Source organism: Columba livia, chromosome 2 (assembly GCF_036013475.1).
Source record: "Columba livia isolate bColLiv1 breed racing homer chromosome 2, bColLiv1.pat.W.v2, whole genome shotgun sequence".
NCBI classification, from domain to species: Eukaryota; Metazoa; Chordata; class Aves; order Columbiformes; family Columbidae; genus Columba; species Columba livia.
Genome location: NC_088603.1, coordinates 146,704,764 through 146,728,389, shown reverse-complemented (window position 1 = coordinate 146,728,389; position 23,626 = coordinate 146,704,764). Strand labels below are relative to the sequence as shown.

Sequence of the window (23,626 nt, the reverse complement as noted above, 5' to 3'; positions counted from 1 at the left end):
CTGGGGCTGGCTCTTGTCCCAGGGCCGCCCCTTTGGGTTTGCCGGTGGCAGGCATAGCACGTCCAGGATGGTGGCTGGGCACTGGATGCTCGGGTGCCTCCTGGATGTGCAAAGGGGGGGTGAGCACCAGATCTGGGGTCCCCCAAGCCCTCTGCAGCAGGGGGTGCAGGTGGACCATGGTTTTGGACTGCAGCCTCTGGTGCCGGCTCCGTGGTGTCCCCAGGGAGGGAGGGTAGCCGCTGTCTAGCACCTGGAATTGCGGAGGACAGGGGAGACAGGGATCTCCTTTTTAAAAGGAGGGTTTTTTTCTCACCCCTATTCTTTATTCATAAACCTAATGCAGTTCCACAATTCCCAGACATGTAAAGCTGCAGGGCTTTTTTTGTTTTGTTTAAATCTTTCTGAACCAGCCAAATTTTTGAGGTTGGCACGAGGTGCAGCCAGTACCCATGGCCTTCCAGGGCTTGCTTGGTCTAGAAGTCTGCAGATGTTTTCTGCTGGATCTGGCTCTTAATGAACAAAAAAGATTCTGGCGTGCTTATTTATTTATTTATTTTCAAGGGGAAAATGTGGTTTAAACTGTTGATAATTATATTTTACGTGAACTACTCAGGCTTTATGCAACTCTATGGGAAAATGAATGCTCATCAATTTTTAAAAAAATTCTTTATTCATAAAGCATTCATATTTAAAGTGATTTTGTTTTTCACCCTCTTTAATGAAACAGGATTTGAAGAGCATTACAAATAATTATTTTTTTTAATTACATATAGTTCTCCATCAGAGTTCTTGAAGACGTCCCACTATGATCCTCTGGTGAAAATACCAGGGCTTTTCAAAAGCTTTTAAATTATCCATTCTCACTGCTCCTCTCTTTGCAATACACACGTTAACTGAAAAAAAGAAAATATTCCAGGAGGATTCCGCCTACAGGTGTGCATAGGTCAAGCACATACTTCTCATTCAGAATGATTATTTTTCTTTTCCAGCCGTCAGGTAGTACTTTCCACCATCAAAACCCAGCTCGCGCGCTCTTTCAGAGGGAATACTTATCACAAAGCTGCAGCGCATTTTAATCAAGGTTCCCAGAGTATTTCAGAAGCAGTAATTGCCTCTTAAGGACAGGATGAAGTATTATACCCATTGTACTGACGGGTGAGCCAAGGCATGGGGAATCTAAATAACTCTGCAGTGCTAGAATGAGCCAGTGGCAAAGCCGTGAACAGAGCTTTGCTGCTTTCACTCCTGGTGCTGCTAAGATACCTCCCCCTCCACCCGTTGGTTTTCCTCTCTCTTCTTAAGTAAAAATTTTTCAGATGTGGACCTTTTTCTTATGTGTTGTATGGCAAGTGTTGAACTTGCTCTGAAGTTGAGGTGAACCTGCATGTGAACGTGCTCTTGTATGTGTTTGTGAAGTGTGAAGGCCTGTGTGGCAGTGCTTCCATTTAATTCTGAACCCTGTGTTTTGTGCCTGCGCTCTGTGGCTCCGGTAGGCCACTGCATCATCCCCAAAATAGCTCCTGTTGTGTTTGTTACTGGTGTATCACCACACTGTGAGTGACAGAGAGAATTCCACTTTTCAGCACAACAGTTCACTCACTAAATGATTCCCTAGCATGATACATGATCTGTCTTGTATTTAATTATCTTGTAATTATCAAAGCAGTAATGAAGTTGTGCATAAGAAGCGTATAGATCAATAAAAACAACTCAAAATTATGAAGGAGCACTGACAGGCTATGAACTCAGCCATTCTTCGGATGTTAGTTTCCATTTTTCTGAAAAGCTTTTGACCTTTTTTTAAATCGTCATCAGAAAAAAAAGATTTGAAGTTCTTACTGTTTATTCCTAACTGATGCTGATCACGCACATATTCTCAGTGCTTTGTGAGAGGTGGTGCTAAGTGCTAATGCAAGTTTGTATTGGAGTGGCCCCTAAGAATATGATCATTGTTACAAATTTATTAACACCATGAAAGATTTCCTGTCCTAAAAAGCCTGCCAGGAAACGTCATAATCCTGAGCAGCCAGAGCCATGTGGTAGGTTTGACTGAGCCCCTTTGACAATTATATCATTTATTTAACTATCTATCTTTAGAAGTTGGGAGGCTAAGCTTTGGTTTCAGAGGCATGCCGAAACTCTCAGGCTGCATGCGCGGCAAGGGCAATGGAATACCAGAGTCCTTGCTTGGGCTTTAACTACTAAATAATGTGGTTGCACATGACACAACAAGAACAGAGGTATAATCCTGCCTTGTGAAGCAGGTCACATGTTTCAGGTTCTCTCTGTAATGTATGCAAAGTAGCTGCTTAAATCATTACGAGTGTGTAAATCATCTTCTTCATAAACAATACCATCAAGGTACAGTCAGGCAACATGTCTCTTGTGGGTTGACTGGAGCTGGAATTTCTTTCAGACGTTGAGGAGGTACGTCAATGCATGTGAAGCAGATTCATCTGTTGCTGCAGTGCGGTCTCTGCAATGTTTTGGATTTCTGAGGTGAATATTGCTAAGGCTATCTTCTTCACATTGAAGTGCAGTGAAAGGAGGAGGATGTGAATGAAGCAAACGCAGCCTATACGATGTGAGGCTTCCATGAAAAATATGCTCCTTCTTCCTCTGGCTCTGTAAGTCACGCAACATACAGCCATTTATGCCTCTGCATAAGTTCAGTAAGTATTCAGAGCTCCTCTTACTATGTATGTCGTGCACTTGGGAAGGAAAAGAATTGTTGAGCAGTGTATTAGATGAGTACCTTCTGTTTTAGCCATCATTTCCCTCTATAGATCATGATACTGTTTTGTTCCATCTTTCTTTAACGTGCCAATGTACTTTCTGTAACTCCTAAGTAACACTCCACACCTCTTTAACCCAGTTCTCAAAACTGACTAGTTCAGTGGTGAGTGAAACTGAAAGCGAGACCTAATCTTCTTAAGAACCCTGCTGTACTTCTGGGTAAAGTATATATATGTGTCATTATTATTACTACTAGTAATAAGTATTTGAGTTTGTATTTTTTTGGGGGGAGGTGGGGAGGAGTAGGTGCACCGTATGGTCACGTCCCCACCCCCAAATGTTGTGTTTTGAATGACTTTAAATAGTTGTTTGGGATGTCTTTATTACGGTGAATCATGTTTTTAATATCTGCTTTAAACACACGTGTGAGTTCATACTAAGGCAATGGAAGCCCTCTTTGATTTGCTGTCACGTAAGGCTTCTGCAGCATGTAAAATGCCCCTGGTTTATGAATACAGATAGACCTTCTATGCAGAAACGCTTTTCCCTCAAATGTCTAAGGGTCAGGTAGTTTTGGTTAAAAAGTGAGTGCAAAGATGGTGACTCCATAAATGCAGTATATACTCCTTTTGCTCAGAGATGCTAGCTGTGTGTCACAATTGTCCACCATAAATTTTAGGAGAAATACTAGTGAAATGGCTCCGGTAGATGTACTGAATGTAATTAAAGATGCTGGCAGCGGCCACCAGGTCAGAGCGCTACCGAAACATCAGTTTTCCAACTTCCTATATCTCTGCTGTGTCCTTTAGTGGTGGGAAGAAAAACACAACCAGCACTCATCAACTTTAAGTATGTGTGGAAACAAAGCTACAAGAGCAGGGGCATCCCCAATGCATTGGCAATTTGCTAAGCGCCTGAGGGCTGTATCTCATTTGCATTAAAACCGCGTAGATTGCTCCTGCCTTTATCTTGGCTACGAGGACGTTGCTAGTGGAGGCACCAGGGCCCAACATGGCTTTGTTTTACCTGGATCCAAGTGGTTTGGATCTGGCTGGAGCGCCTCATGACGGGACACGCCGCTGCCCGGGGGCTGTTGCGCTGCCCGGGCGCGGCTGCGGGGCCGCCCGGCGCGTCTCTGGCCGCCCGCCCCCCGCCCCACTGCGCGCAGGGCTGCCCCCCCGGCCCCTGCCCGCTCGGCCCTGGCACCGCCAGACCCGCCATGTGGGACCGCGTTGCGGTGCCCACCTCTGATAGTTAACGTGCTTTTGAAAAGATGGGTGGGCTGGTTTACACCAGTGCTTTTCCAGGCCTGGATGAAACGCGCTACCCGGCGGGGCGAGGAGGCTGCGGCGCTCTGCACAGAGCTGGGTGAATCAGTGCCCTGCACAGAAAACCTTTTGTGTTTTTTTTTTAACCAATTTAGTAATGAAATACAAATAAAAAGAAAAAAAAAAAAAAAGACGAGGAGAGAAAAAAAAACCAGCTTGTGCCTTTCCAATAGAGATAACTGTTATCTCTTATAAAAGTCTACATAAGTGTAAGTAATTGCCCGCACTTGGCTCTGGTACAGTGGAAAAGCTGTGATCAGCAAACTCGTATTGTACTGTGCATGTAAGGGGAAGTTATCGGATGATATGGAGACGTGTTGGCGTTAATGGCTGTAGTTCTGTCTCCCCTACCTTATTTACACTTCTCTGCAAGTCTTTAAAGACTTAGTAGTGCCTTGGGAAGAGGTGGCGAGGGTATACCACGTTGGCTTCGAGCGAAGAAAGTTTTGCTGGGATCTCCCTCATTAAAAAAAAGAGGAAAAAAAGGCAAAAAATCAGCACAAACCCAGCTGTACTGCTGTATCAGTCCGGCTTCCTTTGTTCGGCGTTTAAGTTCTGGGTCCGTGTCGTGAACGAGCATCACCGACGAGCCCCGGCTGCGGGACGCGGCACCGGGCGGGCTCCCGCGGCTCTGCCCGCGGCCGCCCTGCGCAGGGAGGGAGCCGGGGGGGGGGTTCCCCTTCCCGCCCACATCTCGGCACCCCCACCAGCACGTTTGGCGAGAGCTGAAAGAGCTCTGTGTGTGTCGGGGGTGCGGGGCTGTGGTCACGTTTGCAGTCGCATGCAGCGTTGCGCCGCGGAGCTGCCTCTCGTGTGTGTGTCTGTCTGCGTGTGCGTCGGTGTGTCCGTGTGCCAGCGCTGGCTGCCTTATCGCAGGAAGCGTTGCGGAAAGCAGTTGCTCCCTCTCTCTCTCTGCCCCGTTCCCAGAGCGCGGTGATTAATGACTCTTCCCCCCTCTCTTGTCATTCAAGTGCTGGGCAGCAAACAGCAGTCACGGCTGTCCCACTCCAGCCTCAGGACAACTCTTTTGTCCCAAGTAAACTTAGATAAAGCACTTAGAATGAATGCAGTTTTTTTTTTTTTAATTATTTTTTTATTTGCCTTTGCTTCCCAACGCCTTCATATATGTATATATATACACACACATATATATGAAACATGATTTTGTTTTATTTTGTAAACATACATATTACAAATAATGTATGTATGTGTATGGGTATAAACCCCAAAATTCTGTTCCACATTCTGCAGTGATAAGCCTGACCTGAAGCAAGTAGAGCTTTTCCTATTCATAGACTCTGAACCTTTCTAGGAGACCTGTGCAAATCACTTTGTTGACTTCACTTTATGGGTGCTTTATTATAAAGAGGATGTGAGTCTGATCAGTTTGCTTGGAGAAAAAAAAATAAACAACAAAAACCCAACATCCAACAATAGGGATTGGAGGGGGAGATACCAGGATAAAGGAATATTTTTTCATACAATCATCTTGGAATTGTCTCATGACATTGCATTAAAAATTTCTGTCTCAAACTCATGTTTTTTTCGCTTTACTATTAGGAACTCGTAGAAGGGAAGTCTTAAGGTGTTTGCATGCTCAGAGCCTTTGTAGTATGTCAGTATATAGAATGAGTATTCCAAGAAGCTAAGAGACTAGCATTCCCTTTGGAAAATCAATCCTTTAATTTGTTTGTTTCCAAACTGTGGTCTGCAGACTTATAATCATGGTATGATACTGATCTGCAGTACCATATCATCCATTTAGGGGTTTTAATTAAAAGTTTGGTGTGAAGGCTGAATAGTGGTTGCCTGTTACATTTGAAGTTTGACAGTGGTCCATGATCCAGAAATTTAGGAACGTTTGTTTGGGAGAATTATGCTTCTAGATCATGACATTTTGTTTTAATTTCATCCTGTATTTCTTTTTTTCTTTCAAACATGATTAAAACCAATGAGTAAGGAAATATTTGAAATCATTTGCAAAGTTATTTGAATTTTATAAAATTACATTGTGTGATGTGCTGTATATGCCAAACTACAGACAGGCTTTCAGCTCATAAATTAAGTACACTTTTTTTGTTCTGGTTTAAGCCCGTTGAGACTTCTGCCAGTTAGGTTTTTCTTTTCTGTGATCATCATGCATAATAGTCTGATGTTGCAGATACTTGCAGGAGCATAGCAAAACTGGTAGCATCATGTATGTGGTTTGATTATTAATGTATAGCATATTAAAGTGTATTTTCTATCCCTAAAGATTTTATATGAAACTACTGCAGTATATATTAAAACAGTCACTGAACTCCTAACTAATCTAAAATGAATAACAAAGGTACATAATAATAAATGCTTAGCACAAAAAAAATACCACTTTTTAAAATAGAAAAACCTATACTTAAAAAAAAAAAAAAGAGAGAGACTTAAATATTTACCATTTAAAAATAAGACTTTCAGCTTTTTATTTATGTTAAGGCCTAAGTCTGCACAGCTTGATGTACTGTTTGATTGTGTTTATTTACCTATTTGCTGCCAAAGTTTTAAGTCACACCACAGTCCTGGTGGAAATGGCTAACTAAACACCTGGAACCAGTTTGTGGAAGTGATTAAATTGGCTTTTGCCAGAGGCTTCCTCTGCTGGTGCAGTGACACTATTTTCTCCATTTTACATTCTGCTCAGTGACTCTCTTTTTCAAAACTAAGATTACCAGGAACTGAGGAAAAAAAGCGCAAAAAAAAGCTTATTTTCCTTCTGCATTCTATGGACGAAAATAGAGCGTGAGATGGTGAAATCTGTTACTTCTAGAATGTGATAAACCAAAACAATTGGATGAACAATTGTGCAGTGAACAAATCACGTGTAATTCTTTGTCAAAATTAGTTTTAAATGCAAAACAGGTTTTGTAAATGCTTTTTTTTTTCTTGTGTACCTCAGGCATAATTGAACTGATGAGCAATACTTTAAAGAGGTTTTTAATGATTTTGAATTTAATTTCAGCTTTCATAAACCATAAAAACTTAGTATCTAGTAAATAGAAAACATGGAGCAAAATCTGTAATATGTATCAACATAAAAATGTGTAAACACAGAAGATTATGTTGAACTGTGTAGCTGCTTAATTAAGTGCATATAGATACAATGACTACAAGGTATTATCCAGAGGAATACTCCTTCCTTTTATAAAAGAACTACGTTTAGTTACAGCTGACACATCTTGGTAATTATTTCCTGAGTTGTCACGTTTCAGAAATACAATGAAAACATAAAGAATTTATTTTAACCTCTTTGTATGTGTATTTTGAAGATTTTGGCCTGCCAATTTAAATTGCCATAAAAACTGGTGATATATGAATTGCTGTAATTCAAGTCTATATCCATGTAAATAACCATCAGTGTGAATAGTGTAAGGAATTTGAAATACGCCGTGTACCTGTTCCTCTTTGCCTTCCGAGGAGTTTGCACAAAAACATGTTATTTCATTAAATCGATATCGTGTTGCATTTATTGGGTGGTGTGCAGCAGAAATGTTAAGTGCTTTTTTCCAGATTACGTAAATGTTTTTGTATTTTCCAAATATCCCCTCTAGCTGGGGTATTAAGACAAGTTGATAGTATCTTCTTCCTTCCTCGTTCTGAAATTCTGAGCAGATTTTTGATCCTGATCTTCAAATTCTGAGACCTGCGGGCGGTCAGACAAAATTACTTATGTAACATGAGTGCAAATGCTGGGAGGGATTGAGTCCAGCCCGGAGCTCTTAATGTCTTGAGCGGGGGCTGTGGAAAGAAGGATGTATGTTCGTATTCATTAATTAGAGAGCATTAAGAAAATAAGACCAAATCTAGAAGACTTCTTGTAATTAACCATGGTTTTTGCTGGAATAAAATCCACCCCTGACTTCTCCAGTGCCTCTTGCAATAAAGACTGGAAGATACTATCAGACTGAAGGACCAAAGCTTTACGCTCCATCTACCCATGGGGTAAACCAGTGCCAGATTAAGATCCTGGACTACCAAGAACAAGGATTCAGCAAGAACTATTAAAATAAAACACCCTGAAGTTGTCACAGCTGTGTCCTTTTAAAGTCGACGCCAAAAAGCCTCTTGCCAAGTTGATGGAGGGAGATGACTTACTGATGAAACCCAGGGCAAAAGAGATAAGCCATAAAAATTGTGTTACATTTCTGTTTGATAGAGTGACTTCTTCTGATAGCTTACAGGGAGAACCAACCAAAAAAAATGCACCGAGTGAGATACATTGACAGTGAAAATGATAAATTACATGGAAATTTGATTGTGCTGATTGTTCTGGGTTTTGGAGCCTGCATTTTGCAATTTTTAATACGGAATTATGAAAATTGGTCAAAATATGCCAAAACTTAATTTCACTGAAATAAAACTCCTTGAATTACTGGGTAAAAAGGTAAACATAAACTGATAGTTAATTTCTAATAGTGTTCCTTATTAGTAGCATTCAGATGTGGACATGGGGAAAAAAATAATTGGTTAGACTTTCAGCGTGCAAGCGGGCTTTTGCTTTTAGAGAAAAGCATGCCAAAGATAGGATTCCCACTTGTAGAAGGATGTTCCCAGGTGGTGTGGGCCAGTTCATCACCTTTAAATCTGGTTTATATGTGGTATGGCTAGTTTTTGTGTATATTTTACACATAGTTATGATCGATGTGAACTAATAACTGCTTTTCTAGCCTGAACTCCTGTGTAGCACAGTGCATCAAATTCCACCCAGAGCGTAGCTTCTGCTGTGTAATACAAAAGCTGAATATCATTAGCATGTCTTACAGAAGTATAGTTTCAAAGCATTTTAATGACAAGGAAAGCATTATAATCCTCCCCTGCATGTTATTTAATGAATCAGTTTGCTTGCAATAATGATTTTACTTTTCTGAAGACAGCACTTACATTTCCTGGCAGATAGATTGTTTTCTCCTGAGGTTTTTTTTTTTTTAGTTTTCTTCCCTCTCTCTTTTTTAAAAAAACGTCTTTTTAACCCCTCCTTCCTTTATGGTATGGCTTATGTTCCTTCACCCACACTGTTCCTGGTGGTTTTGCTTTCCCTGAGCGCTGGTGGGGAGGATGGCAGATGTTCAGGAGCGCGGTTGCACGGGTGGGCGCAGCCCAGGACAGCACATACGGCCTCTGCCCGAGGACCTTCAGTGCGCTCAACAGGAATGAGGTAATGGCTTGGTTTGGACTCTGCTGGAGGTTTTTCAGGTGTGTGACCCTGTCCTGGTTTGCGTGGGACTAGTGCTGGTACAATTCCAGCACTGGTTGAATTTACAAAGGCAGATGCGGAGACGGGAGCTGGCCTGGAAACATACTGGAGAATGCTCTCCAGAGAGGTCAGCTTTTTTAATCCAAGCGTGAGCCACCACCGAAAGGGACAGTCCAGCCGGCCTCCTGCCAGCCCTGGGGCAGGAGCAGGGCGTTTTTGGCCAGGGTGTGGGTACAGAGCAGGGCAGCGCAGGCTGGGGTGAAGGGAAGGGCAGGGCTCTTTCAGGACCAACGTGGTGTAAACCCATCATGACATTGCATCCTTGGATCCCAGCTGCTGGATCACTTTCTGCTTGACTCGATGACAACTCTGCTTCCACTGAGAAATGTCACCAAGCTTTTACTTTGAAGTCCATCAGGGTTGCCTTCTCCTGTGCGCTGTACCTACTTAGTGGGGGAAAACTTGAATCTCCACATTTTTCACAAGCAGAAACAGAAACTCCAATATATTACCTGGAAAAAAAAAGGCTTAATGGGGTATGTCGGGCAGAAATTAGATAATGGAAAGACCTGCCAAATCAAGGATAATCGAAGAGCCGTGCTTATAGCAAGCAGTATGTACCATAAATACGTACATGCTTAAATGCATTTCAGTGTAGCAGAAAGACTAGAAGCAATAGTGGTATATCATGGTGTTGTGGAAAAAGAAGAAACTTAGAGCAGATGGCCTGGTGTTTACACAGATAAATCAAAATAATGTGTGAAGTTTGGTCAGGCCCTAATGAACCCCATAAAATGCTTTTTAGGAATTGTAAGGATTGCATTGGTCAGTTTAGCCACATAAGGTTTCTGTGTATAGCCATTTGTTGCCATCTTTATTTTTGCATTGTGAATTATGTGAAAACAGAGGTGTTGCAACAATCTGGGGATGTGGGGTGGCTCCAAAAATGATCAGGGAGACGGGTAACATTCTGTCCTCCTTGGATCTGAGGAAAAGTTAAAATTTTCTTCAGCAGAGAGAACAGCAGGCATCACCTTTTATCTACTTAGTTTCATACCAATAGATATAATTCAGGTGAAAACTACAACATTTGTAATTTTAACAAGTAATTTATTTTATCAAAAAAAAAAAACAGTCTTTTTATCATTTGATGACGAGCACGGTGCAGTCTCAAACTACTTGAATTCTCTCCAGATGCATCGTATCTGCAGACCTCTGTCGCACTCAGACTTTGTGTACAATTCAATGATCATAAGTTGAAGTTTTTTCCACTGTTTAATGTAGCTCTGGTTAGGTTGCCCTGGCAAAGCAGAGTGGGCAACCCTGGGTACGTCTTTGGCAAACCAATGTAGAGGGCTCAAGGATTGCCTTCTCATTGCCTTTCTCAGGACTAAATTGCCGTTAAAATACAAGCGGAACTGTACAATGCGTGTTTGAGGTATGGCACAGTCACACGTATAAAGGACTAGTAAGACAGATAGTAAGGGTGGAAGTGTCTTCTTTTTGACAAAAAACTTTGATACTGGTAATGTTGCGGTTAATTCCTTCTGCCTAACTAAGAAATATTATATATCTTGTTGTATTTTCTTTGGAGGTGGAAAATATTGTCTTTTTAAGACTATATTGGCCTTAAAGGAAATGCAGAAAGTCACTATGAAAATAAATATTTATTTTATAAGGGATAGATACAAAGAACAGCCTTTTACCCATCTGCTTTTGAGGAAACAGTGCCCTTGGTATGTATGTTTTTAAGAAACAGTGGTAAAGCTGTGCATACCCTGGAAAAGTAGATTCGTGTACGTTGTCCTGAAGTTCTGTGGGAATTGTGAGCAGTGAGTAGCTCTTTGAACATCAACCACAATGTGTAATCCCTTTTATAAAGTAACCTACCTTCATCCTAAAAGTAGGTAGGTTTCTTTCTGCTTTGGCTGCATCTGGTGGAAGGATGTTTCATAGCCTCACTGCTGTGTCAGTTAAAACCCTTCCCTCTTATTTTCGGCCCAAAGTTAATCATGGCTATTGCATTTGTTCTTATGCCAACATGATCTGAAGCTTTTCCCTCCCTAATGTTACCTGCTGCTAGCAGTTGTCTTACTAGTCTAAATAAATTGCACCTCCCTTGCTCATATAGAAAAGAGTCCCATCTTCTGTATCTTCATTAATTTCAGTTAAAACTAATATTTATTGAACATTATAAAGATTTTTCTTAGGCAGTGTCACCTGGGACATATACAGTGACATTACTAATCTGTTTCTGCTAAAATTCTTATCTGGATGTTATAAGGCCCTTTGGAGTGTGATTTAGATGGATTTATAATTGTGGTCAACTAGTATTTTTTTCTCCTGTTCATTTAGAGTTAATAAGGCCCCAGGGACTGTTGTTTCAGAGCATGCTCTCTTTCTTACTAGTTTTCATTCCAACTCATAATACAACTTTGCGTAGTTTTCTGTATGGTTTCTCAGTACTTCTCCACATTGAAGATACCACAAAACTTTGCCATCATCCAGTTTCCTTAGTTCTTTCTGTATAAACTCACTTGAGTATTTGTCTTGTTAGATTATCCATATTGCAGCTGTTTGAAAGGAGACTTTGGACCTTGATGGACTAGTTCAAATGGAAAGAAGTGACCTGAGAATAACCTAGTAGAATTTCAGTCTCTGCCTTGTCATTTGGCCTCAAAACCAGACTCACTTCTTGATGAGTGTTACTAAACCACTATAAACATAGCCATGATATGGCTGTTTTGGAGTGGGAGCGCAGTTACTATATGATGCTGCTTTTCTGAGGGCACAAACAAATTTATAGTAAGAGACACTTCCCACTCCTTAACTACTTGTCTAACTGGAGGACTGGACCTCCTCTCTTTTAATGATTTATTATTTTATGTAAGGAAAAAGAAAAAAGGTGAAATGATAATGAAAAAATGGCTTTATAAACCAGAACAGAAAGTGTCTCTTTAATATTACTGTAATGTGGAATGCTGATAGGAAGCATAAGCCAGCAACGAGCAGTTGCTGTACATCTCTTGAAGGTCAGGCACCACAATCCTGATCTGCTGGATGGCGCACATTGCACTTCGTCTGTTCACTTGGGTTTCTACTGATGGAGTCCAAAGTGCGTAGAAGAATGGTGCCAAACCAGATTTTCTGACGTGTAGTCAAGATGTTGGCAGGGTGTGCAGTTGGAGCTGGGAGCTGCAGAAGTGTATCCCACAGTTTAGATGTACCCTCGATACGATGTTGGATTTTTCTCATGTAGCAAAGCAAGTAAATGCCAAGCTGTCTGCTTCAAAAATGCTGTGTTACCACAGGATCTTATGCTGGTAGACTGTTGTTGATTAATCTTTTGAGTATTGTTTGGGAATTAATTTTCTATCAGAGCATTTTAATAATTTTCTCACTTTAACTCTTGTATATTTATAATTACAGGAAGCAATTCAGCTGACAGTGAAAAGAAATCCTTGCCTAGTGCTTTCTTGTGGGTTCACTGTTTCCAGCTTGCACAGCATTGCTGCGGTGGTATGAGCTTGCACAATGGTCTTCCTTTTTTTGCTCATCTTGACGTGTAAACCATTGACATTTCCTCACGTCTTGAATCAACAGTTACGGTGCTCACGTGCCAGCTTCAGGATAGCTTAAGACATATTTCCTTTGATGCCCCATGCAAGGAACGAGTTGACTCGTGGGTCTGTGAATTCATGGCAAAATGTGGGGATTTACAGAAAGTTATTAGAAGCTGGTTACTGGTGTAAAGGACACAGGTTAACTTGAGGGGCCTGCATGTGCAATAAATGTGTGCACTTGCTGAGTGAACAAAAGCCCTAGACTTTGCCTGCTCTTACTGTAGCTATAACAAAAGATGGTATCTTTTTTCTTTTCTCAAACCTTTTATAGTGAATGTGAACAAAATCAACAGGTACAGCAATGTTCCTATTGTTTCTATTCCCCACACCTGTCTTAAAAGAAAAAATGATGTTTCTTTAAATCCAAACAAGTTTTAACTCTCTCTACCTGTGATGAGTGAACCACCAGGCCTGCAGCATGTAGTTTTTATTCCACTACCCGCTGTAGACTTGCTGTTTCTTAGAGTTTTACATGATGTCTCTGTTGCAATTTTAATATTTTTTAAGAAGTTTCTGAAGTCCAGTCTCTCTATAATCCATCTCCTCGTGCCTTCCCCATCTTGTGTCTCATTCTTCTGTATTTCTGGTGATGTACAGTAATGATTCGGGTCGAAACATAATGAGACATTAGGCATTGGTATGTCCAGCTGTTAGAAAGATGCAAGGGAGATGGTAATTTTAGAGACTAATCAAGTGTCTGTTGCCCAGATTACAGTGTACTGTTGAATTACACAACTACCCTTTAGCTCAGATGCCAGTAGCGTTCTACATAGAAAAAAATCAGTTTGGGCTAAAGAAGACACATGTTTTTCCTCTGGAATTTGGAGTTTCTGAGCCCCCAGTATTTTTCACGTTTGAGCTGGGGAGGCAGAGCAGCCGGTCTGTGTGTTGGTTGCGTTGTGGGTGCCCCAACATGGATGTACCTGCAGCTCTGCTGGTGTGGGAGCGCGTTGCTCTGCTCACTGACAGCGCTACCACCTCCGCGCCCAACCTTTAATTATCCCGAGTGCTGTGAGCATAATACAGACTTACTCATAGGGTTGAAGTGAGACAAGCGTGCCATCTTGTGAGCAGGCAAAATGGGAACAATGTGTAGGTTTTGCAGTGTGCGGATGAAGAGCCAGTGTTACGAGTGTAGATGTGAGGTGTTTTTGTTTCGGATTCAAAGGAGATCCAGAGCTGCAACAACTTGGTGTGTAATAGGATGGGAAATCAAATCTATGCTTTAGATCTGGGAGTCATAAAGAGTAATTCTTTTCCTATTAACGGGCCAAGGCCTATCATGATGCTGTGGGATTTAATGATATAAAATATTGTTTTTTGTTTTAAAAAGGAAGACTTGGATCTATGTTTGGTTTGAACAGTAGGTTCTCGTGATGGAGAGGACCCAAATATTAGCTGTTTCACAAATACATTACTTCCGTTTATCGCAGTCTCTGTTCCTTAGGTCATGTATGCATATATATGCTCATCTTGTTATCTACATACAAATGGTTGCACGAATGTCTTATGACATTAAGATTTTTATCTGTGTGATCTTGGGCTGTTCTCATTACTCACAAGAAGAGAAGCCATGGAGAAGTTATAAAGATAATTTCTAATTCCTCTCATGTATTCTTTCAATATACACTGTTCAACAAAAGAATTGTTTAAGAGATGCTTAAATTTAATTGGCTTTGATTTCATCTCTGTCTTCTTGTAAAGCAAGGCATTTCTGCAGCATAAACCCAGTTGTACCAGATTTCAGGGGATAAGAAATTTATAGCTAAACCTAATCTCTAAAAAATGGCTATATCTATTGTGAAACATTCTCTACAGAATTACCGCAGTTTTTGAGTCCTTTATTAGTTAATCAAGTAATTTGAGGAGCTGGATTCTCTCCTGACCACTAATGGTACAAAGATCGCTTTTGCAGCCTTATGTCTTGTGGTTTATCAGATCAAACTGTTACAGGAGTAATTATTTACTCTTGACTAGTCCTATTTTGGGAAGAATCTGCACGCTGATGTGTGGATGAAACATTTATCTCTTGGGTTGTTTGAAATAACAATTGTGGATGTTCTGAAGCTATTCCTAGATTGGAAAATTAGAAGCAGCCCTAGCTTGGGTTGATTGGCATGGGGAGAGCAAACAGCAACAGATTATTGATTGGGCAGCAGCTAGCTGAGCAGGATGACACCATCTATACTCAGCCAACTGGTTTACATTTAGCAGTCCTTTTATTCAGTTGTGGTTATCTTGCTCCATCTGTGTTGGACTCTCAGCTTCTCCACCTAATTGGCTGTGTTAATTTGTAGCCCGCACCTTCAGATCTCAGGTACATCCCAAATTCCTTTGCACAAGTTGCAACATTACTTCAAAGAAGGTGCTGTTGTAGCCTCTGCAAATAATTTTGGGACTTTTTTTAGACTCCAAGATGCCAGTGAACCCAGAAGTTGCTTTAATAAGTTGCTTTCTTTATAAGTGAAAATACAGCGAAAGCTTTCCATTTTTGTGGGATATATCCCAGTGCAACAAATCAGCCCTACACATCACTGCTGGATATTTCTTAAAACTGGTGAGGTACCAGATTGGGAATTGAGGTGACAAGAAGGCAGCTCTGAGGAGGAAAACAGGAGCAATGCGGTAAGGCTCGCTTGTGTATAGGGGATTTTTGAGAATGAAAGTATTAGCGTAATCTGTGGTTATACCTCTATGTAACATTTTTTAGAGAAGTTCTGGATTTTTTTTTTTAAAGGAACATTTAGATGTGTTATTGTTGGAAAAGAGATGTAAAAAGGATCGAAAAGAATTAGTGTCCAACTAATTTCAAAATGTATCTTCAGTGGGAAAAAACAACTGTGTTCTATCCTGACTGCAGATGTCTGTTCAACTCCTGTTGGTAGTTTTAATGCCTGTCTCTACATTGCAGCGTGCAGATTCTGCAACCCCCGCCGTCCTCGCGTTTGTGGAAAGTACATATTTAGCTCTCAGAAAAGAAATCAACTTTTAAAACTTTTTTTGTATGTTTTTCATGATCCTGGCAGATTGCCAAGGTTTAAATTAAATTTCCGATGTCTATATGGTCAAGGCTAATGTGAGGGCTTTTGGCACTACCCTTTCATGCAATAAAGAGTCAAAGCCAGTAGAGTAAGAAATCTTCTATCAAAAGCTGAAAGCTAGATTCATAAAATCACTTATGCAGGCATTATGAGATTTTCCCATGGAAAGTTTATGTGGGAGTTGGGCAAAAACTGATTCAAGAACATAATTATTTGCACTATATATATTCATCCAGCAGTCAACAGGCTGACGCTGGCACCCCTTGCCAGTTTTAAAGGAATGCCAGCGCTTACTGCATGAAGCTGCTGCTAAGCCACATCAGCAGAGTCTCAAGGAGTCTCCTTATTCTGCACCCTCCTTCCCCATCTCTGACCAAAACTGAAATGGGTAAAATAGAAATAATATTTCTCAGTGAATATGTGCATTAGATTTTTACAATGCTCTGAAAAATGCTTCTCTATTGTAAAGCAGTACGGCGGAGGCATTACGAGAGTAGCTTTCTCATCGGCATTTCACTTCATTCTTCTGCTCAAAAAGAAACATAAATAAGAGATAAAAAGGGCAAATAATAGACAAACCACTCACAGTGAATCCGTTTACATTTGCTTTGGTCTTTTTTTTTTTCTTTTTTTTTTTTTTTTTTTTTAATTTTACTTCGTTGTCTCTTAAGAAAGTGACTTAATGTTTCTGAGCCTGCATGAGGACCATATGATACGTGCTGCAATAGAGAGCCTTTCCTAGTTAATAGGGATGATTCCAAAGGCAAGGTAATTCACTACTGCTTTGGCTGGAGCTAATATTGGGCTGCAACGTCAGTTCTCTAATTTCTGACAAATCGCCAAGATTTCTTGAATAGGCACAGCTTTCTGTTTTGTGTAGGGAACACACAATCCACTCTTTTGTTGTGGTTGCCACTGCTGTTGTTTCTTCCCCATTCACAATGGAGAGTGGGGTTATTTGTGCCGAGTGGAAAATCAGTGCCAAAATTCTGACTTGCTTATATTTAATGTGATGTTGATTTTTGTGATAGCCGTAAAGGTTATAAGAGATTTTGTAATACAGATCCCCCTGTATCCTGACCTCCAAGCCAAGATGGCATATTGGTGATGAAAGTTTTATCTGTCACAGGCATATCAAGATGAGAGTTACTGGATGATTCAACCCAAATGTACAGAAACTGTTTATATAGAGATTGCCAAACATTTTCCACTTCTTTTCTTTTTATCTAAATTCTTGAATATATTACTAAATAAAATAATCTGTGTTTGGAATGTATGGCTGTGGGATATATGGAAACTCACAGCATGTGGGGGGAAGAGTTAGAATAGGGAAATATAATAGTTTTGTAAACTTTACGTGAATATAGGTACATCATATATAGACTCAAGATTCAATTTGCTGATCAAAGCATCCAAATAACTTTGGATTTAATAATGTCAGCAATGAATGCTAATATATGGAAATTGAAAAGCATAGAGCAACAATAGCTAGCCACGCTTACCTGTAATACCCTGCAGCATGTAGATTTACATTTTTTTGTTTGGTTTTCAAATTGCAGTTTGGAAAATGTGTGTTCTTTTTCCCTTCTCCCATACTTCTGAATGTGGCTTCTCCTGAGCAAGCTTAGACAAGATTCAAGCTAAACAATAGGGCAACATCAGAACCTTTGAAGGCTCAGTTTGGATAGGTACCCAAAGCCAAAATCTGCTTTGATGTACATGGGCTCAACTCCTGTTGCCCTTGGTTGCCCTCTCTTACCTATGTAACTTGTGTCTGGAAATCCTTGCCAATTTTTTTCTAAAAACAAAAAAAGAAAAAAAAAAACATTTTTGCAAACTCATGTTCATCTTGGTTCTAGTCTGGCTGGAAAAATACTACAACAGTTCCCTCTCTGGTGATGATTTAATATTGCTGTTTCAGGTCCAGGCTGCAGACTTCTGCCTCCTTCCCACGCTTCGGTTTTGATTCAGCTGAAATTTCAACCCTGTTTCATTTTTTCTTCCCTTCCCCTCTGCTTCAAAACAAAATCATTTACCATTTTATGGAATGCTAGCCAAAATAATCTTCTTTCTCCCTTCCATCTGCTCCCTTTCTCTCAAATAATATTTGATTCCATTTGACTGAAGTTTTGGGCAAGAGAACTTTGATGCCTTTCATATCGCAGGCCTCACATGGCAGAAAGGAACAGCACATCTCATTCTTGTTTCTCTCAAAGTCAGTGGGATCTTTTGCCATTATCTTCAAGGGAAACACGACCAGTCCATTGTATTCTTAATGTAAAAGAACAAATGAGTCACTTCTTGTATCCATACCTGATTGCTCTTGCCTAGGAGCCAGGTCACCTTCATTCCTTGCTCTTCATCTGAAGGTAGCACCGTGCTTGCTCCTGCCAATACGCTCGACTCGGATTCTCTTCTGAGTCATTTGCAAACCCTAAACTCTCCCTGTCTTCAAAGGACATTGGGATTACAAAGAACATTGAGTTTACTCAGGTTGAAAAGAAATTGAAACATATGAGATCACCACACCTACTGGAAGAGTCTGTAAAGACAGTGGGTGTTTACCCTAAAGACAGGATGAATAGGGGGGGTGTGATAGATGCGCCCACAGCCTAGAGGGTCTTTGATTTTTGGCAGTACAAGGTTGAAGGGAAACTCTACTCCATTAATGAGAAGCAAATTCAAAATGCTTAAAATATTTGCTTTTTTTTAGATCACAATTAGATTGTAAAGTAGAGCTATAAGATATCACTGATACTAGGGTCGTCATTAATGTTCAGGTAGATATTGGACACTTTTATTGGAAGTGGAGATATACAGACTTATTTAACAACAAATTGTGGAACGTGAGAGATAATTAAGGGCTATAAACCCTTGTACTCTTCAGAAAGTAAGCCACTGTCTAAGTGTTGAGGATTAGGAGCGATTTATTTTTCACAGAAGTGGGTGATTCTGTATCTGTCCAAAGGCAATTGAACCTTCTTTGAAGGATCTGGTGTTGGCTGCTCTCCAAAGCAGAACACCAGACTAAATGGACCTCTGGCCTCATCTAATAGGGAATGTTCTACAATCCTATAAAGTATAATGACAGCAAATTAATAGAATAACCAGAAGATTCAGTGGGGATGGCATGGCTCTCGTAGGAGGTGTCAGTCCCTGGCAGAAGTCAGTTATTTTATTGCAGTAAGCAAATCAGGCTGGATTCTCTCTGTGGTGCAATAACAACAGATTGGGGAGCATGCAAAGCAGCATCAATACATAAAAATTAAACTACTTCTGATACACAAAGCTGAGTTTAGATAAATGCAGAACAGAGAAACAAAGGCACAATATTCTCTGAACGTGTGGCCTTTTTATGCTGTTTTGGAGACTAATTTACATACAAATAAAATGTCATCTTATCCCATAACTGTCATGATAAATTGGAGCATTTAGACTTTTGCATGAGGTGCTCTTTCTGTACCTTATTAAATTACAGGATCTTGGCCTTTTGCCAGGTGCTAGGGTGATGCTCTCTCTACTGAAATATGTACAGGAGAGGGATATGGGCCTGCACATCCAGGTTCAGTCACTAGCTAAGAGCCCTGCCTTCATGTCACCTGAAATACCTTGAGTTTTGCATGCTCTCTGTAAATAATTGTATTTATCTGTAAAATGGCCCTCATATTAGTTTTCCTGTTTTGCGAGGTTCTTTGTGGTTTAATAGGTTGTCCTGTTTACAGAGTATTTTTAAATGCTTGTTTGGAAGTCAGTGCAAAGGGAATCTTTGCGTTCTTGGGCTCCCCCATCCTGGATGGATGGCAGTGGAAGTCTGGTAGGAGCAAACTCTCTGCAGCAGCCTAGTAAGAAATGCAGGGCAGCAAACTGCTGTGCTCAGGCATTCTTAAATAAAAACAGTTTTAGAATTCTTCGTTTTGGTTGCAGGATATTTTACTATTCTACCCCATGTCCCCTCTTTAGACAAATCACCTTTTGAATTCAATTTCTTCTGAAAGTATCTGCATGATTGCCCTGGTAGGGAGCTTAAAATGAAATAAGTGATTAGAAGTAGGCTTAAACAACCTGTTTTGAAATACCACTCCTAAACTCTGAAATGACCAAGTGTCTATTTTATACCCCTAGAAAAGGTTAGATTTATTCCAGTGGCTAGATGACTACTAATATATGCTGTGCTCTGAAGCATATGGTAATAGAAAAAATGATTTTGAATTAATATGATGTGAATTAGTAAGAGATTTGGTGAGAGTTATTTGAAGGTGATGATTCTTTGTAGCTGAACAGGATTTAAGATGTCCAGAAGTACACCTTTAGAGATTTGAGAATGATCAATGTTGGGAAAGTAAATTTAGAAGGGAAGGAGCAAGCTTGAGCAGACTGCAGCTTCTTTTTCACTTATTTCTTTGTTGAAAAATTTGTGGGAGAAAAACTGCAAAAAGTTCTTGGCAAAGTGGTGATCAGGGACCAAACTGAAGGGTTTGAAAGTGCAGAAGAGCGAGAGAGGAGGTGGAAAAAACCTTTTGCTGTAGCACTGCTCTAATAGTATGACGTATAAGGCATGATTTTCTGCTTGCATTTTCTAGGTTGATGAAGCTATCATAATTTCAGTGGAGCATGCAGAGTGTAGAGTATCAAGCAGATACATTTTGACCAAATACGAAGTCTGATCCTGCCAAATTACACTGATACTAGCAAGGATGTTCTACTATAAGCAATTTCAGCTTAAAAAGTCTTTTGGAATTAGTTTGTTGCTTGCTTTGAGCCATGATGTCCTCTGTCACGTGTGGTTTATTTGAAGACGTTTGTGCCAAAGGAGGGGGAAGTGGTCTTGTTGAAGAGGGAGTTGCTTGTAATTAAGCTTATTCTGCCCTCCGATGCTTTAGGGCCTGATTCTGGAGTTCCTTACACAAAAGGGGTTGTTCTTCCCTTCCCTTCTCAGCAGGGAAAGGTTAGGACCATGTATTGGTTGTTTCAGGCAGGTTTGCTCTGAGAACCACAGGCAAAGCTGGGAGAGAAACATCTGTGCTGGGCTGGAGATGGTGGGAATATGAAGCTGTACACATCTCTTTCTGCAATTCATTACTCCAGTATCCACGGGGGAAGGTTGAAAGACGGGAGCTTCAGTTAGTCCTGTACCACTGTGGCTGAGTCTGAGGGTAGTTTGCATCTAATGTAGTCTAATTTTCAGTGAAGGCAGCAATTTCACCTGGAGTTTCCAGTGTATTTACAGGGCTTTTTTTGTTTTGTTTTGATTTTTGAAAATGTTTAAGTTAGAAAACATGTGTGTCTTTGAACTGAGGGCTGTCCTGATTAGCTTGTTAACTCTGTGGTTGTGCTGGGTGCAGGTCTGGGCCAGCCCGGCTGCAGGGTGGCTCCCGGCGACAGGGCCACCACGGAGACAGGTTCCCAGAAATTTGCTCTCTCAAGGCAGGAGCTTTGTGGCTCCAGAGCTCCGTGTGCCTTACAGCTGCGCCATCGTTACACGGAGAGCGGGGAGAAGGCTCCAGATCGGTTAGAACTTTACGTGCTTGATAGAAGCCGACGCTTTGAACGCTTAAGGGTTTTTTATATAAAGCACAGCAGACAGTCTTTGTAGCCTATTTATGTGTAATAAGCTGGGTTTTGTTTTGTGCTTTTTTTTTTTCTGTGAAAGAGAAAATAAAAAAAAAAAGAAAGAGAAATTAAAACCACAGCAGTATTTTCCCATGCGGCTATAGAGAGTATCCTGCGATCTCACATGATGGTTTGTCCTGGTGGGGCGGAGTGTGGGAAGGTGTCAAAATATGTCTCTCCATTTTTATTTTTTTTGTCTTAAAAGAGAAAGCCAGATGAGTGCCAAAAGCCCTGTTCTCTTCTCTAGCCCTGCAGTAACAAACTACATGAGTGTATGTTATTAAGATGATAAGATTAAATTTCTAGCTACTAACATGCTATCACAACAGCAAAGGGGGGAAAAAAAGATCTTGAAAAAATTATGAAAATTAGTCTGACGGTCTCCTTTTAATAATAAGATGACTCCCAACCCCAACAGACAGTGTAGGCTGGAATTCCACAGGGCTTTTTTGTGGTCCTGATGATTTTAATAATACTTTGTGCTATGTAGCACCTTTCATTAGAGGATCACAAAGTGCTTTACAGTCACTAATTAATTAAGCCTCACAACACTCCTGTGAGATAGGTAAGTATTAGACATATATTAAGCTGAGACACTGAGAGTTAATGATTTTTTTGCTGCATTATTCTGGCAAAATGATTGATGTTTAAGCGCCGTATGTGCATTATATGTCTGTGTGTGGGTGTGTAATATATATGAGTGTAAAAGTATTAATTTTACTATCCCTTAACAAAGAGGTCCTACTTGAACCTGTTGAATATAAATGCATATTTTCATTTAACTTCTTGTTGCTGCAGCATATTGACTGATCCCAGTCTTCATAGACCCTTGACTCAGTTTGCTCTTCATCCGTTTGTGCATCTACTTGTACAAAGATTAGTCAGTGGCATCTCACAACATTCTGTCATTTTTCTGAAGGTATTATTCTCTTAAAAAGTGTATGACTAAAACTAACCTAAACCTGCAACCCAAGCACAAGGCAGCAACCATACTGTTGCAATAGGCTTTGATGACAAGTCATCATATTCAATAAAAGTAACGAGCAACAACAATGACCCATTGCAGGAGCTGATGATCAGCAGGTAATTAGCCATTATTTTCACCATGCATGAGAAACTATTGATTAATAGAATTTGCTTTTTCTTTCTGTTTTTTAAAAGAAGCACAGTAGTCACTATGGTAATTCATTATCCTGAATTACAAACTGGTTTTAGCATTAGTTTCCAATTTTGCCTTCAGGGATAAACTGGTGTGAGCGATTGTTAAACACAAAAGTCTGTCTTGCAGATGCATGAATTGTGTAGAGTAGCCTTAGCTGGTTTTAAGGGAAACTATATATGGCTATTAGTATTATTTCCACTTTAAAATAACTGATGGTGATCATATCAGGTAAAAAAACAAAAACAAGCTACATGGTTTAAAGGTAATTTCAATGCAATGAAAATAAGATACTAAACTCTGGATTGCAGAGTCCAAAGACGAGTTCTGCAGCTTGGACTTTTTCCAGATTTCCCTCAGCTTGAGAAGCCTTCTCATTCACATCAGGCTTAGTAATTCTTTTATTTTGGGAAGATCACCATTTCCAGTGACAAAAAGGTAGTTCAGTCCCAATGGCTGTTCATCACTTGGCCTCTTTGCTGACAGCCAACAAACGTGCTTATTATTGTGATGGCATTTTTGAGATGTGGATAGTTGCCCACTTAAAGTAACACCACTAAATTCTTTTTAAGTGAGACACAAGGCAGCCAGCAGATGATAACTTGCAATTGCTGATGGCAGAGCCTGGATATGAACCAATTATTTATATTCCTTTATCCCTTCCATTAGGCCAGTCCAATTATGATGCACAATACCTGTTAATAATATGTGAATGTTTAAGGCACTTGTATTTTTTTACAGCATATATTCAGCTCATTTTCAACACACACTTGTTTTAAACTTGCTTTTTGGTGAACGCCACCTCTAAGATAATTTTTTCTCTTTGTGTGTGTATGTGTATGTGTGCATGTGTGTGTGTCTGAGGAGAAGGAAGGCAGCTATGGGAATTCTCGTGCTTGACAGAA

At 40.3% G+C, this 23,626-nt stretch overlaps 1 protein-coding gene across 10 annotated transcripts in view; it reads left to right on the top strand.

The window, feature by feature from the left end:
* TRPS1 (transcriptional repressor GATA binding 1) overlaps positions 1-23,626 on the top strand; it is a 216,290-nt gene that overhangs the window by 15,724 nt on the left and 176,940 nt on the right. Inside the window, exon 1 of one of the 10 annotated variants that reach the window (XM_065054289.1) lies at positions 2,444-2,672. The exons of 7 other annotated variants lie outside the window; for them this stretch is intronic. The gene's annotated coding sequence lies outside the window, so the exon portion shown is untranslated. Of the gene's footprint in view, positions 1-2,443; positions 2,673-15,269; positions 15,537-23,626 lie in introns of those variants that run through there. 2 more of the 10 variants (XM_065054286.1, XM_065054288.1) reach the window with 2 other exon arrangements.